The sequence below is a fragment of the Dunckerocampus dactyliophorus genome, chromosome 9 (assembly GCF_027744805.1).
Source record: "Dunckerocampus dactyliophorus isolate RoL2022-P2 chromosome 9, RoL_Ddac_1.1, whole genome shotgun sequence".
Classification (NCBI taxonomy): domain Eukaryota; kingdom Metazoa; phylum Chordata; class Actinopteri; order Syngnathiformes; family Syngnathidae; genus Dunckerocampus; species Dunckerocampus dactyliophorus.
Window position 1 is genome coordinate 10,641,085 of NC_072827.1, and position 13,481 is coordinate 10,654,565.

The following is a 13,481-nucleotide window of genomic DNA, read 5'->3' on the forward strand; positions in this document are numbered from 1 at the left end:
ATGGGTTGACAGATGGATGCTGACATTTCTAATATTTGTAGCTGGCAAATAGATTCTTCCATTTGTCCCAAGTCCCCTGGTTTCTGGAACATTACTATTGCAGTCTTTACCATGCATAATACCTTGTGCGTTGTATTCGTTCAGCAAGTAGCAGGAAGGGCCAGAGGTTAATGCTTATTGTCCTGCAATTACCTGTAGGTAACCATGTTTCCAAAATTCTCTGGCCTTCCTCTTGGATAATTATTTTATTTGCATCTACAGCCTTCAGTGGCCATCAAGGCTAATGGAGCGTGGGATGTGTTGTGGGAGGTTCTTGCAGCTTTTCAAAATGCTTTAATATGAAGCAAAAATGCGGCAGCGATAAGGTCAAAGAGCGGCAACCTCCAAGCAGCTGCCACCTGTGAACCTTCAAGTAAAATTCAATTGTGGCGTGGGAAAAGGAAGATAGGATAATAATTCTATCCACCTGAGACTAAGATGCGAAAGAGTAGTTTTTCTTCTTCGAGATGTATACAGAATGTTGCCGTTCTTCTTTTCCATGATTCATTTCTGGCAAACATGATCAACATGCGTCTCAAAATCACTGCAAACTAACACACTGTATGCGTATAAAGAACAGAATGTTAACTATTTAAAGAATTAAGCATAAAGTGACAGTATGGCAATATGGACACAGACAACAAATGCACCAGACAACTTTATGAGCTGATGGTCAAACAACAGACAACACAGATGACAAGATAGACAGAATATGGTCGCACGGCCGGACTGTCGTGCTGATGAGAGAGAGCTTCGGCAGGGTGGCAGGACTTGATCATCTGGGAGGATGGTTGAAGTGTCAAGTCTGAATGCCTCCTGAACGCCTCCCTAGTGAGGTGTTTTGGGCATGCCCAGGCAGGAGCAGGCCCTGTGATAGAGCTAGGACACGCTGGAGGGATTCTGTCTTGCAGATGACCTGGGAACGCCTCCATGTCCTTGGTCCATGTCCCTGATGGAGCTGGAAGAGCTCTGTGCATTGTCAGTCTAATAGCTTCCCATAGAGCAGGGGCGTCCAAACTTTTTCTTTTTTGCCACATTGAAAACTTATAAGATGCCATGTACATATGAAAATATTTTATATTCATACATTTAAAGGAAAAAAACAGCCTGCGTCTCACCTTTGTGTTATCAGCGACATAAAACGTATCATTAGGATGAACATTCTCTCCTTACATTACCCTTTTTGCTGTTTTTTAAGTTAATTTTCTGTAGTATTTCAACCTTTTTCGTGTACACTTTTTCTTGTAATATTATGACTTTATTCTCATCTTTTTTATACTTTATTTTTGTAATATTACAACTTTTTCCCAACCAAATTTCCCAAAAATATTATTTGATTTGTTTCTGATAAAAGTACGACTTCAAAAAAAATACACATTATAGTCTTTTTTTGTTTGATGTTATTTTTTCTATTAAGATTATGACTTTATTCTCCTAATATTTTGTCTTTATTCTCATAAAATTATCCTTTTCCATTTTACTGTTTTTTTGTTTTGTTTAATTGTATTTGTAAAAAAGGGGCCGTAGATGGCCCCAGCACCGCACTTTGGACATCTCTGTCATACACACACACACGCATATATATCAGATTTGCACAACACTCACATATGACTGGTGGCAAAATAATGGGAGACACAATAGATGCATTGTTCTCACTCACACAGCCCAAACTCTCACTTCTACAGTAACTTAACTTTCTACTTAACTTAACTTTCACCTTCTAGAAGGGCGTGGCAACTGCTATATACTGTAGACTCATTGATGAAGAGTCCACCTATGCCCTGGTGTTTTCATACAAATTGGAAGAACCAGGGAGAAAGGCTAAAGAGAAGGAATAGCCTTGATAGTGGAAGAAAATGGATGGAATGGGTGTATTTCCAGGTCTCTGTCTTTATTTGTCCTTGATGTTAAGTGGGCTGGACGGGGGCAAAGAGTATATGATTTAATAGAATGTAACTCAAATAGAAATTCTGCATTTTCATAAGAATCAATATAATAAAAAAGGTTGTCCTTTTTGACAGTAAAAGTCACAATGTGTATAAAGTCTGTGCACTTTGTGTGACAGCGAAGTGCAACAAAACAAAAGCCTCTAAAGACATTGTAATGTTTTTATTAGCACATTTCTTATTGCGGCGTGTCAAACTGTCGTGTCTGAAAAAGGCCGACATGCTTTGGCAGGATAAAGAAGGAACTTCTAACTTATTACAGGCGGAATCCAAATAGAACATTGTGATGTGCCTTTTTTTAAACGTGTGAAAGGACACAATTATGCTTCTGCTGTAAACCAACAAAGAAGTGCCGTCAAGTCATTATGTTACACATGAATAGAGCTGCGTAATTGCAATGGAGAGTTGATGTGAACAATGACGCCTCCTCACTTAAGACTGCTGCTTAATTAAAATTCAACATTGCCCACAATTGGTATCATTTATCACTCCTCTCACATTGGTATATTCCAGAAGAGGAAGTCTCTTTAAAAAAAAAAAGAAACTTAATTGTTTGCCATTATCTTAATAGACAGGAGGAAGTTATAGCATGCGTGTTGTGCTTCACTAATTAAAACAAAATGAAGGTACTCATACACTTCTTAATGAGAAATTAGTCAATTTCTTTATGGTCACTTAATGTAGTCTCCATGTTTGGGCACATTATATGCTTGACTGTGTGTTTCACAATAATGTCATGCAGGTAACAAGTCATACACTTACAGTGAGAAAATGTTCTTGGGGGATTAAAGCTGCTCACTTTAAAAGAGGGATCTGCAGCCACCTGCTTGACATCAAAGTTTAGTGTTACAGTGAAATATTAATTACTTGGCGACTCTAAATTGTCCATAGGTATGAATGTGCGTGTGAGTGTTTGTTTTTCTATATGTGCCCTGCGATTGGCTGGCCACCAGTCCAAGGTGGACCCCGCCTCTCACCCAAAGTCAGCTGGGATAGGCTCCGGCATACCCCCGTGATGTGAAAACGTCTTTGCATATCTCCATGGGTTGGTTTAAAAAATGTAAAAGTGGTCCCTGCATCCTTTGATTTTTCAGTATGTGGCCCTCAGTGGAAAAAAATGTGGACACCCCTGGTGTGAATGCTTGTCATTCAGTATTCATCTTAAATATTTTTGACGCACACTAAATTAGCTTTGACACACAATGGGATTCATATGAATGCTTGTCTCTTAGCATCCACACAGCAACATAATGAACGGTCCTCAACCTGATGTCAACTGTGAAATCTGACAATGTGCATCAATTTTATTGGTCAAATTTCAAAATATGCGGTATATTTGTGTATTCCTGAGGTGACTGTCGGCTCCACAGAGGCACAGCCAGGCAAGAGAATCCAATATAGTGATTCATAATAAAAAGTCTCAAGGGGGATAGCAGCGCTGCTTAGTGGGCTTTGTAGCGTGCGTTCCATCACGGACTGCCAACATGCTGGGATTTTGATGCAGACGGCACCCTCACCACTGACAGCCTGAGAAAAAGAGATAAAGGTAAAACAGTGGAAACTAGAAAAAAGGCTGTAGAGCCTTGTTTTGACGCTTATGTCTTTATTTCCAAATTACTAGATTATCTTAGTATTGCCTGATGTTATAAAATAAATTAAATGTCTGAAACAGCTTTATGACAAACTGTGCAGCCATTTGTTGTCATTACCAGTGCCGGGCTGTGCATTTGGTAGCAAGTTTATCAATAATTTACACAAATGCAGTATAACAATGGGTGGCATTACAAAGAGAGAGACATGTATGGATACTGTAACGTATTGCCCAGATGTTGTAAGGATGACCACTAATTGAATAACAATGTTTGATACAAAAAGTAACGTTTGGCTTCATCGAGATGTGACGTCCGGCGTTAGTGTGAAGCTTCTCGGATGAGACTCAGTACCTCCAAATCTGAGACCATGGTTTTCAGCCGGAAAAGGGTGGATTGCACCCTTCGGGTTGGAAGTGAGGTCTTGCCCCAGGTGGAGCAGTTCGAGTATCTCGGGGTCTTGTTCACGAGTGGGAGGCCGGAGTGTGAGATCGACTCGGCGCAGCATCTGCAGTGATGCGGTCGCTTTGCCGGACCGTTGTGGTGAAGAGAGTGCTGATCCGGAAGGCAAAGCCCTCTTTTTACCTGACAATTTATGTTGCCACCCTCACCTATGGTCATGAGTTTGGGTCGTGACCGAAAGAACAAGATAGCGGATGCAAGCAGCCAAAATGACTTTCCTCCGTAGGGTGGCTGGGCTCACCATAAGACATGGGGTGAGGAGCTCCTTCACATCGAGACAAGTCAGTTGGCGTTTGGTAGCTAGTCCGGATTCCTCCTAATGCCTCCATGGTGAGGTGTTCCGGGCATGCCTAGCCAGGGGGAGGCACAGGGCAGACCTAGGACACGCTGGAGGCATTATGTTTCGCAGCTGGCCTGGGAACGCCTTGGGGTTCCCCCGGTGGAACTGGAAGACGTGGTCGGAGACCTCGAAGTCTGGACTTCCCTACTGAGACTGTTGAAAGCGGAAGAAAATGGATGGATGGATGATGGAGGTCATGTTTTTCAATTTGAATACATTATGTTCCAGAGTGGTTAGCAGTCGTGGTTAGCCTCACAGTCAGTCATCAAATCAGACTTGCAGGCCCCGGTTTGTACTATGAACTGTTTTTCATACTTGGGATAGTTACGCAGCTCGTACAGATTTTCCACTGCACTCCGGTCTACATCAGTGCCTACCGGAAAGGCTGCCACTGAAATTGCTGTGCTGCGGAGGTGTTGTGGTAAAGATTGATGCACTGTCATAGCAGGCCTTCACTTTCGCAGAGAAGCGTCAGTCCATCGATTCGCCCAAAGACATTTCAGATCATTTGCATTCAACGGTGCCGATCATTCTTCACATCCGATAAAAATCTAGACGCTTTGTCAAGGGGGGTTGTTGTGTAAAAAAAAGTTAGAGAAACAGGGGCTTGTTTCGATTTATTACCCTTTCAAAGAAAGCTATACGACTGGGGCAAAGGCTCCTGTGTGCTGATCCCATTATTGGATTTGTTATGATATGTTATGCCATTTAATGCCATGCAGATAATTATGTCATCATGCACAAGCAATGATTAGAAGACATTTATTGGTCTTATGTACAGTACCTATTTGTGCATTATATCACATGGATGCACATGTGCTTTATGAATTAAAAAACCCAAAAGAAAATATGGCAGTGGAGCTGGTTTGACTCCACTCTGGTTTGAACCTAAAGGCACCGTCTGCCCTGCGGTAGAGGAGTGATTGAATGAGACATGTCAGCAGCCAGACCTCATCTGGGCAGGAGGACTATACAGTATGTCATACTGTAACCACAGGCTGTGCCAAACTAGTCCTCTGTCTGGTTGAAGTACAAAAAATGGAGTGACATTTGAAGTATGGTGGTGTAAAGGGCCCTCGAAACATTAAGAACTGAACTCAACATCTCTCTTGATCCCATCAAGATTGGGACAGAAAGAGACAAAAAGCCTTCTTGTGGCCAATCACAGTTTGAAAGAAACTTTCATGCTCACTTTGCCCTTGTTCTACTTGTTTCTAGTAAAGGTGAAATCAGTGATAAAGGGAACTTACCATCATCTTTGTACTTTTACTGTTATTGATAGAATTAATTTTATGCAGGCAGTTTAGTTTACGATGCTCTGTGTTACGGTGTTTTGTGGTTCCGAACACGCTCTCCCAATAAACCACAGGGATAAAAGTAACAAGTTGTTCCAAATGTGGTAAGTGTCAATTTAGGACTCTGACTTACACTAAAATTTTACTTAGAGCACTTTGTAGACATGAAACTCTTTCATAACCCAAGAACCACCTCTACACTGTTTTCTCTATCTACTCTCCTTCGCTCTACTCTGGTGTCTCTCAATCCATCTGGTCCGCCCCACAGAGTCTTGGTTCTCTATGGCAAAGTACTTGCTAATGTAGATTTCAGTTGATTTTCTTTAATCAATGAGAAAATGTGGTTCTTCAATTGCTTTATGTGTAAAGTGCCTTGAGAGAACTTCTATTGTAAATTGGGTCTATATAAATAAAACTGACTTGACTGTCAATAATAATTGATTGGATTTATACAGCGCCTTTCGAGACAGCCAAAGGGCTTTACACTGAAGGCCCATCATTGATTCTCTCCACCGTCACACACTGGTGGTGGTATCTGTAGCCACAGCCGCCCTGGGAGAGACTGACAAAAACGTGGCTGCCAATTCGTGTTTACGGCCTCTCCGACCACCACCAAACATTCACTAGTGTTGCCACAACAGCAGTGGCTGGGATGGAGGAAGCTGGCTTTGAGCTGCAAACCCTCTGATTTCTGAAAAATCTGCTCTCCTCCCTGAGCCACTGCTGCCCAAAATGGAACTTCAGTTGATGACTGCGTTATCGTCTTATCACTGAAAAACTCTATCTCTGAGGTTGAAAAGATTTGACCACATGTGCAGTCACCCTTTGTCATGCATATCATAAGCCTAGAAAGGCAACATCAGCTGACTTTGTTGGCGAAATTGAAAGTCATTCTTCAGGATGGGAGGTGGAAGTGGTGGAATTTAAGCCTGTCCATTCACAAATGCATGGCTTGAAGATGGACCGTTGAGTCAAAAGATGGGTAGTGGTCCTTCAAAAGGTGTCTGGAATCCCCCTTTAGAGCTAAGGTGAGAAGCTTGGTCTCCCAGAAATAGAGCCACAGCACATCCACATTTAAAGGAGCCGGTCCATAGGGCATCTAGTATGTACGTCTCCTGAGTAGCTCACTGGCAAGGTGTTTTTGAGGCGTGCCCATTAAGAGCGGACCTCAAGGACAACGTTTCACAGCTTGGACAGGGAACGCCTTGAGATCGTCCTGATGGAAGTGGAGCAGACTGCCCCAATGACCTGGACATGAATATGGGACTGATGATGGATAGATGGGTGGATAATGGGTGGATAGCTGAATTTTCTTGCATATATTGTTGTGTCCAAGGAACATGATACCAACAAAACAGTAGTGCAATGATGACATATCAGAAACTTTCCATAACAGACCCAAACGACTTGGTACTGGGCCTAGCGATGGTTCTTTAAATATTGACTGATCTTTATTTATATTGAATTAAAAATATAGTTTTGACAGATTCATGTAACAAAACAGTGGGGGCACATAGTTACAGTAGATGTCCGTCTCGGTCTTATTTTTGGAAAGGTGTACACTAAGCAGTGAAAAGAAACAATGACCTAAAAAGCAGTCTTTAATCATTCTAATTATCAAAACAACAACATGAATGACAGTCCTCATGATGAGTTCTTTTCGTATCGTGGATTTTTAAAATGATGCTGTCCTCTGAGGAGCTGTAGATGGACATGTTAGATATTTTTGTACGGGGTTGGGTGTGCTGCCAAAATAATCTGTGAAAACACAATTTCAAATAACAGTAGTGATATCAGTACAGTAGTAAGCGTACCATATTAGGCATATACAAACACTGAATTGAACCAAACTTTTTTTTTTCTCTCTTGACAATAACATTGAAACAGAATCTCAGTAGTCATGAGCTTACAGTGTATTTGTTTCCTTGCACACTTTCTCTATTTACAACTTGTGCTTCAGTTTGTTTGGAAACTGTTGTGCGTCCATGAAATGCTCGTGAAATTTATAACCCCCTTGACAGTTTAGACCAGAGGTCTCAAACTCACATGTATGTTTTATGGACTCCTACTTGATATCATTCGTGTAAGCGGCAGCCCGTGTACCTTGAATCTCCACTAGAAATACTCAGCTTGCTTCAACGAGAAGTCTCTTCAATTGAGAAAGCAATAGCCAACACTGAACTTGCCGTGAGCTTGTCACAGTGAAATGGGGGGTCGGGGGGTGGCACTAGACAGAACACTTACGACAAAGGCGGTGCAAACACGTACATAGGGCAACTACTACTACTATGGTAAAAATACACGAAAATGTAAATACCGCTTTTCTACCTTCCAATTACTCAACAAAGAGGCAACTCGGGGTTCAGTATCTTGCCCAAGAATACTTCGACATGGGCGGAGCGGCAACCTTCAGGTAGGGAATCATGCCGCCCCAATAAACACTACTACGTTGACTCTAAACACTTAACTTTAGCAACTTTTTGGGAAATGGTTGCTCAAAGCACATGTTTAGAGTTAACGTTTATTACCCTCCACTAGTAGTAGTACTTGCCATATGGGTTGTGTGTTGTGTGTTCAGTTGCTGTGTGATGGTTATAGCATTATTTATTTTACGACACCGTGACCCAGACTGTTACTTTGAGTCATGACCTGCTGCCGTTTCCGATGTGTTGACAAGCTCATTGCAAGTTCCGCATCGGCCATGCTACCCAGCCTTCTCGCACCAGCGGCTCCCGGGTATGTTGCATTTGAGACCACTGGTTTAGACTGTAAATTGAACACATGAGATGGCGCACAAAAAGTATTTAAACTATTATTCAAGCCGTAAGAGTCGCGTGATTTAAATGAATGACCAATTCAGTATATTGCAGGATATTGCTTCAGCAATCAGTGGTGCCCCCCCCCATTACCTCCTATTTCTGTGAACTCCATCAACGTCAACATCAACAAATTAAATTAGCCAGCAAAGTAAATCGTAGGTCCTTAAATATCAGAGCGTAAAGTGACATTGGTGAGTAAAAGAGGAATGATATTGTATATTCAGTATTTGTTAGTAAATCCTTTTGGGAAATCGGGTACAAAATATATTACACATCTGAGAAGTGAATAATACTGAGAGGAATATGGAGCATATGTGAGCACACTATACACACAATAACAATGGTGATTTAAAAAAACAAAACTGAGCAAGAGCGGAGTTCAAAATTCACCAAGTTGTACTGCAAGTACAATCCCACAATCACAGGAGGGATGATGGGCTAAAGAGACCCTGCAAGCATTTGAAAAAGTCTTCAAATGACATAATATATATACTGTATATATGTATACTGTATAGCTATTTACACAAATGGTGCCTCGCAAAGAAGAAGTCACTGAAAATGCAAAGAGAAATAGCTTGGAAAAGGAGCATCATTGTCCTATTTACAGCTGTCCCCTATGAAAATACAAACTATACGGTGGACTTTTTATGTGATTTGGTTATAACAAAAATGTTGATGCATTTTACAACACATTGTAGTAATTAATTACATTGTAAAACTGTGCTTGGTCATCTGTCCCTGTTTTGATGGCACTGTAGGATACGTACTATAAAAGTCAGCCACATACACACTAGGAATATATTTAACACAGAAGGGTCTCGTAAAAAAACAAAACATAACATCAGCTAGGTTCAATGGTGCGCAGACAGTAACATTTCTAGGTTAGTGACCTTCTGATAGATCTATAGGATGTGCTTTTTCACGTCTCCCCCTGCAGACCATTTACATGTCTTTGCGTGTTTGTGCAAAAAAAAACCCCAAAAATGTCCTTGTGATATGAATAATCAAGCTATAGAAATAATAAATTGAGCACACACTCGAAATAAAGTAGCTCTGTCCCACTTGGGGAGATAAACCATCCACTGTCCTTTTTATGGACGTAGTGAGTCACAACAACTGAAAATGATTTGTTCCATTTCAGCCGTCCCCCCATTTTTATGAATGAAGCGGTGAGTTGTATTTCTTTTTTGTGGAGATAATGCTTTAGTCATTGCTAACATAATCTAATCCGTGTTTTATGGCTGCAACTAACGACAAACCATTATTTTCTTAGTCGATTAATCTGAAGCTTGTTTCCATTTAAAAATATTCAAATTTGAGAGGCTGAAATCTGAGAATATTTACATTATTACATTTAAAAAAAAAACATTACTCAAATACCAAAACAGCTGTCGATTAATTGGCTAATCGATTAATCATCGATTAATTGTTGCAGCAACAGTCACCCACACCAGCATGTAAAGATGGAATCCATTACAGAGCTCAGGTTAGTCAATATGATATGATGGTACTTGCAAAATCACCACATCGAGTATACGCTTTGTCTGAAGTCTGCATCTTTGTACTTTCAAGCAGAGTTGGTTTGCGGCCCCATTTCAGTCATAATTATCACGGGAGTTTGATTTTATAAGTTGCTAATCCCTCCAAATGCCACCAGTTATTGAAAATATGAAGAGTGAAAATGTAAATTGATTTTCCAATCATGTGCCGGCCCCACTCCCCAGTGGTTGTGGCCCTAAACAACCGCAGGAGCCAGCCTTGCCTTCAAATGACAAAGAACTGAGACACAGCAAATACTGTATAGTAACTGATCAAGTCAATTAGAGAAACGTATCGAGCAGCGATTCTCAACAGGTGGGTTGCAACCCACTCAGGTCTTTGCCTGAGATATAAGATATAGTTTGAGTTGGTCATTTTCTGTAATCATTGAGGGTGATGATGGGCCCCCCAGCCAAACCATTTGAGAACCACTGGCATAGATGACAAAGCAAAAAAACTGAACAATGGCATGCTAATACCTTTTATTGTATTAAAACGGGTTAGGAGCCCTCAAGCCTTGACACATCTAATAGCTATTCAGTCTGGGTTTAATGCAAAAATAGTTGGTCAATAAAAGGCCATTACACAAACCTTTTTTCCATTGCCTACACTTAAATGCTATCAACTAGAAACGAAAAACTACATTTCACTCCGTCCCCTGTCCTTGGCATCTTTCTCTGTCAGACCTACCACCTTTATATCCTCTCTAACCACATCTCGAAACCTAACCTCTTTGGTCTTTCCCTTCTTTTCCTCCCTGGTAGTCCCATCTCCAGCATCCTTCTACCAATATCATCACACCTTTCTAATCCTGTGCATCCTCGTCATGCCCAAGGAAAATCTAAACATCTTCAGCTCTGCCTCCTGTCTCTTGGACCATACATCAGGGCTGGTCTCAGTACCGTCCAGTAAATCTTTCCCTTCACTTTTCCTGATGCTCTTTTGTCACAAAGGATTGCTGACACTCTTCTCCACACTCTTTGGTTGATCTGAACGATTGGCCCCAAGTACTTACACTCCTCCACATTCCTGATCTCTACCCTCTCATAGACAGATCACAAAGTCATCTGCAAACATCATTGTCTATGGAGCCTCCCGTCTGACCTCATCTTTCAACCTTCTATCTACATTTGAATTGCTCCAAATTAAATTAGACGCACCCAAAAAAGTGGCGGTAAAGCCGGGTTAGTGGATTATCAATGCTGAAAAGGGAGTTCTTCTCCTGGAAAATACTGATGAGATCTTCTTATATGAGATTCTGTTTTTCTTTTCCATTTCCAGACGACAGTGGAACCTTAAAAGTCAAACATGATCCATTCCGGGATGCTGGTTAACCGGCAATTGGTTTGGTTAAAAAAATGAAACGGATAAAGAATTGATCTCTTCCAGATATCGCTGTACATTTCATCTTTGCTTTGTGTAACTAGTGTTACACTGGAGGATAGCTGCTTTGAGCATGCGCCCCTTTTACGTCATATAACTCCACCCATCCATCTTCTATGCTGCTTATTCTCAGTAGGGTCGTGAGGATATGCTTGAGCCCATCCCAGCTGACTTCGGCTAAGAGGCGTGGCAGACCCTGGACTGGTCGCCAGTCAATCGTAGCGCACATATAGACAAACTACCATTTACGCACACACATTCATACCTATGGACAATTTAGAGTCACCAATTAACCTAAAAAGCATGTTTTTGGAATGTGGAAGGAAACTGGAGAACCTGGGGAAAACCCACGCACGCACGGGGAGAACATGCAAACTCCACACAGAGATGCCCAATGGAGATTCGAACTAAGACATTTGAGATCTCCTGACTGTTTAGCCAACATGCTAACCACTAGGCTACGGTGTGGCACTTCATGTAACTTTCCGTGTACATTCATTACAGTTGGGCATCATCTGAATTTGAATGATTCCTATTCAGATTCCTCGCTTCGATTCCTGTTCCCAACAATTCTCGATTCTGATTCTTTTAAGAGGCAGGGTCATAAAAGTCTGCTTGGTTTATAACACGAACAAGAGTTCTTTTTGGATGAAATATCTGAACTTCACCATCATTTTTTCCAGGTGACGTGGGGAAGTCTAGCGGGGAGCTGAGCCTCCTGCCTGGAGCCCGGCCAGTAGGGTTTCTGGGTTTTTTTGGTTGGCGAACTGGGCATGGCAATAAGAAATCGAAATTTAAAAAATGTGAACAATCCTGGGAGAACCGTAATGTTAGTCCCGGTTCCCATCGATGCTGGAGACTCGATGCCCAGCCCGAATATTCATCTTTTTTGCCACTTTGCACGACCCTTTTTGTGACGGATCTTTCTTTTGGAATAAGTGCTGCAAAAGGCCAAATAAAAAGCAAAATATGAGAAGTGAGGTCTAGCAAGACGTTCTGACATCTCTGGGGATGTCATGTGTGCATGAGGATGTTTCAGCCACATTTTATGCTAAAGGAACATTTTCTCCCAGTAATTCTAGTCAGCTTCTGAATTGTTAAAAATTTGAGGTATTTGAATTTTGAGGTCCACTGTTTTTTAGTATTCCCCTGAACTTTTCTGTTGGTACTACTCCAGCTGCAGTTTTTTTCTCCGTACAATTCTCCATACAATTCTTCAAAGAGAGGAACGCCAATCACGTGAGGTCAACACCACCGGTTGACAGCACATTTGCACCCTCTCACCGACAAGCCTTTGTAACATTGATGCATTGCTCTGGTAACATTTGTGGAATGCCAATATGTTAGTCTTACACTGGCTGTGAGATTACAACCTAGCGCTCGTCGTTGAAGGTTTCTGTGTGGGTGCAACGGGTGGGATGTTAGGTTACACATTTCCCCCCCAGAACAACGCAGGAAAGTGCGTGAATTTGCATTCAAAAAGTGAAAAGCCTCATTGCTGCATAAGAGCCTCCATAGGTATTCTCTTCCAGATGATTGGCTTTTGTCTTCCATTAAGGTCCATTATGAAGCTTTATGGTGACTTTCAATGACTGTGACTGCACTTATACACGTGCGTGCTAATAGAATTGTAGGGCTGATGGTGAAAAGTGACTTACATAACTGACTTTTAACTCTTAAAGCAAAGAACATCTTCATTTCCCATATTTACATTAGGAACTCAAGTAGCGCAGATAATGACTGGGACAACTGAAAATGGAAATATTGCGTCTTTGCCACCGTAACAGCTTACGCTTTTCTGAAAACGCTTTCTTCTATTGTGTGATTTATTTTCCAAGGAGCTTGCTTGTGTCATGCTGGAACCTTCTATCGCAGGGGGGGTCCAAACTTTTTCCATATAGGGCCACATACTGAAAAATGAAAGCATACAAGAGACAATTTGATATTTTGTAAAGCAACACATGTAGATGTGCTAAGAACTTATATGAATTTCATGAAAAATATGCATCTCAGCTTTGTGATATTGGTGAAAAAGCGCATTAGTAGCATTTTTTTTGAAAACAAGAATA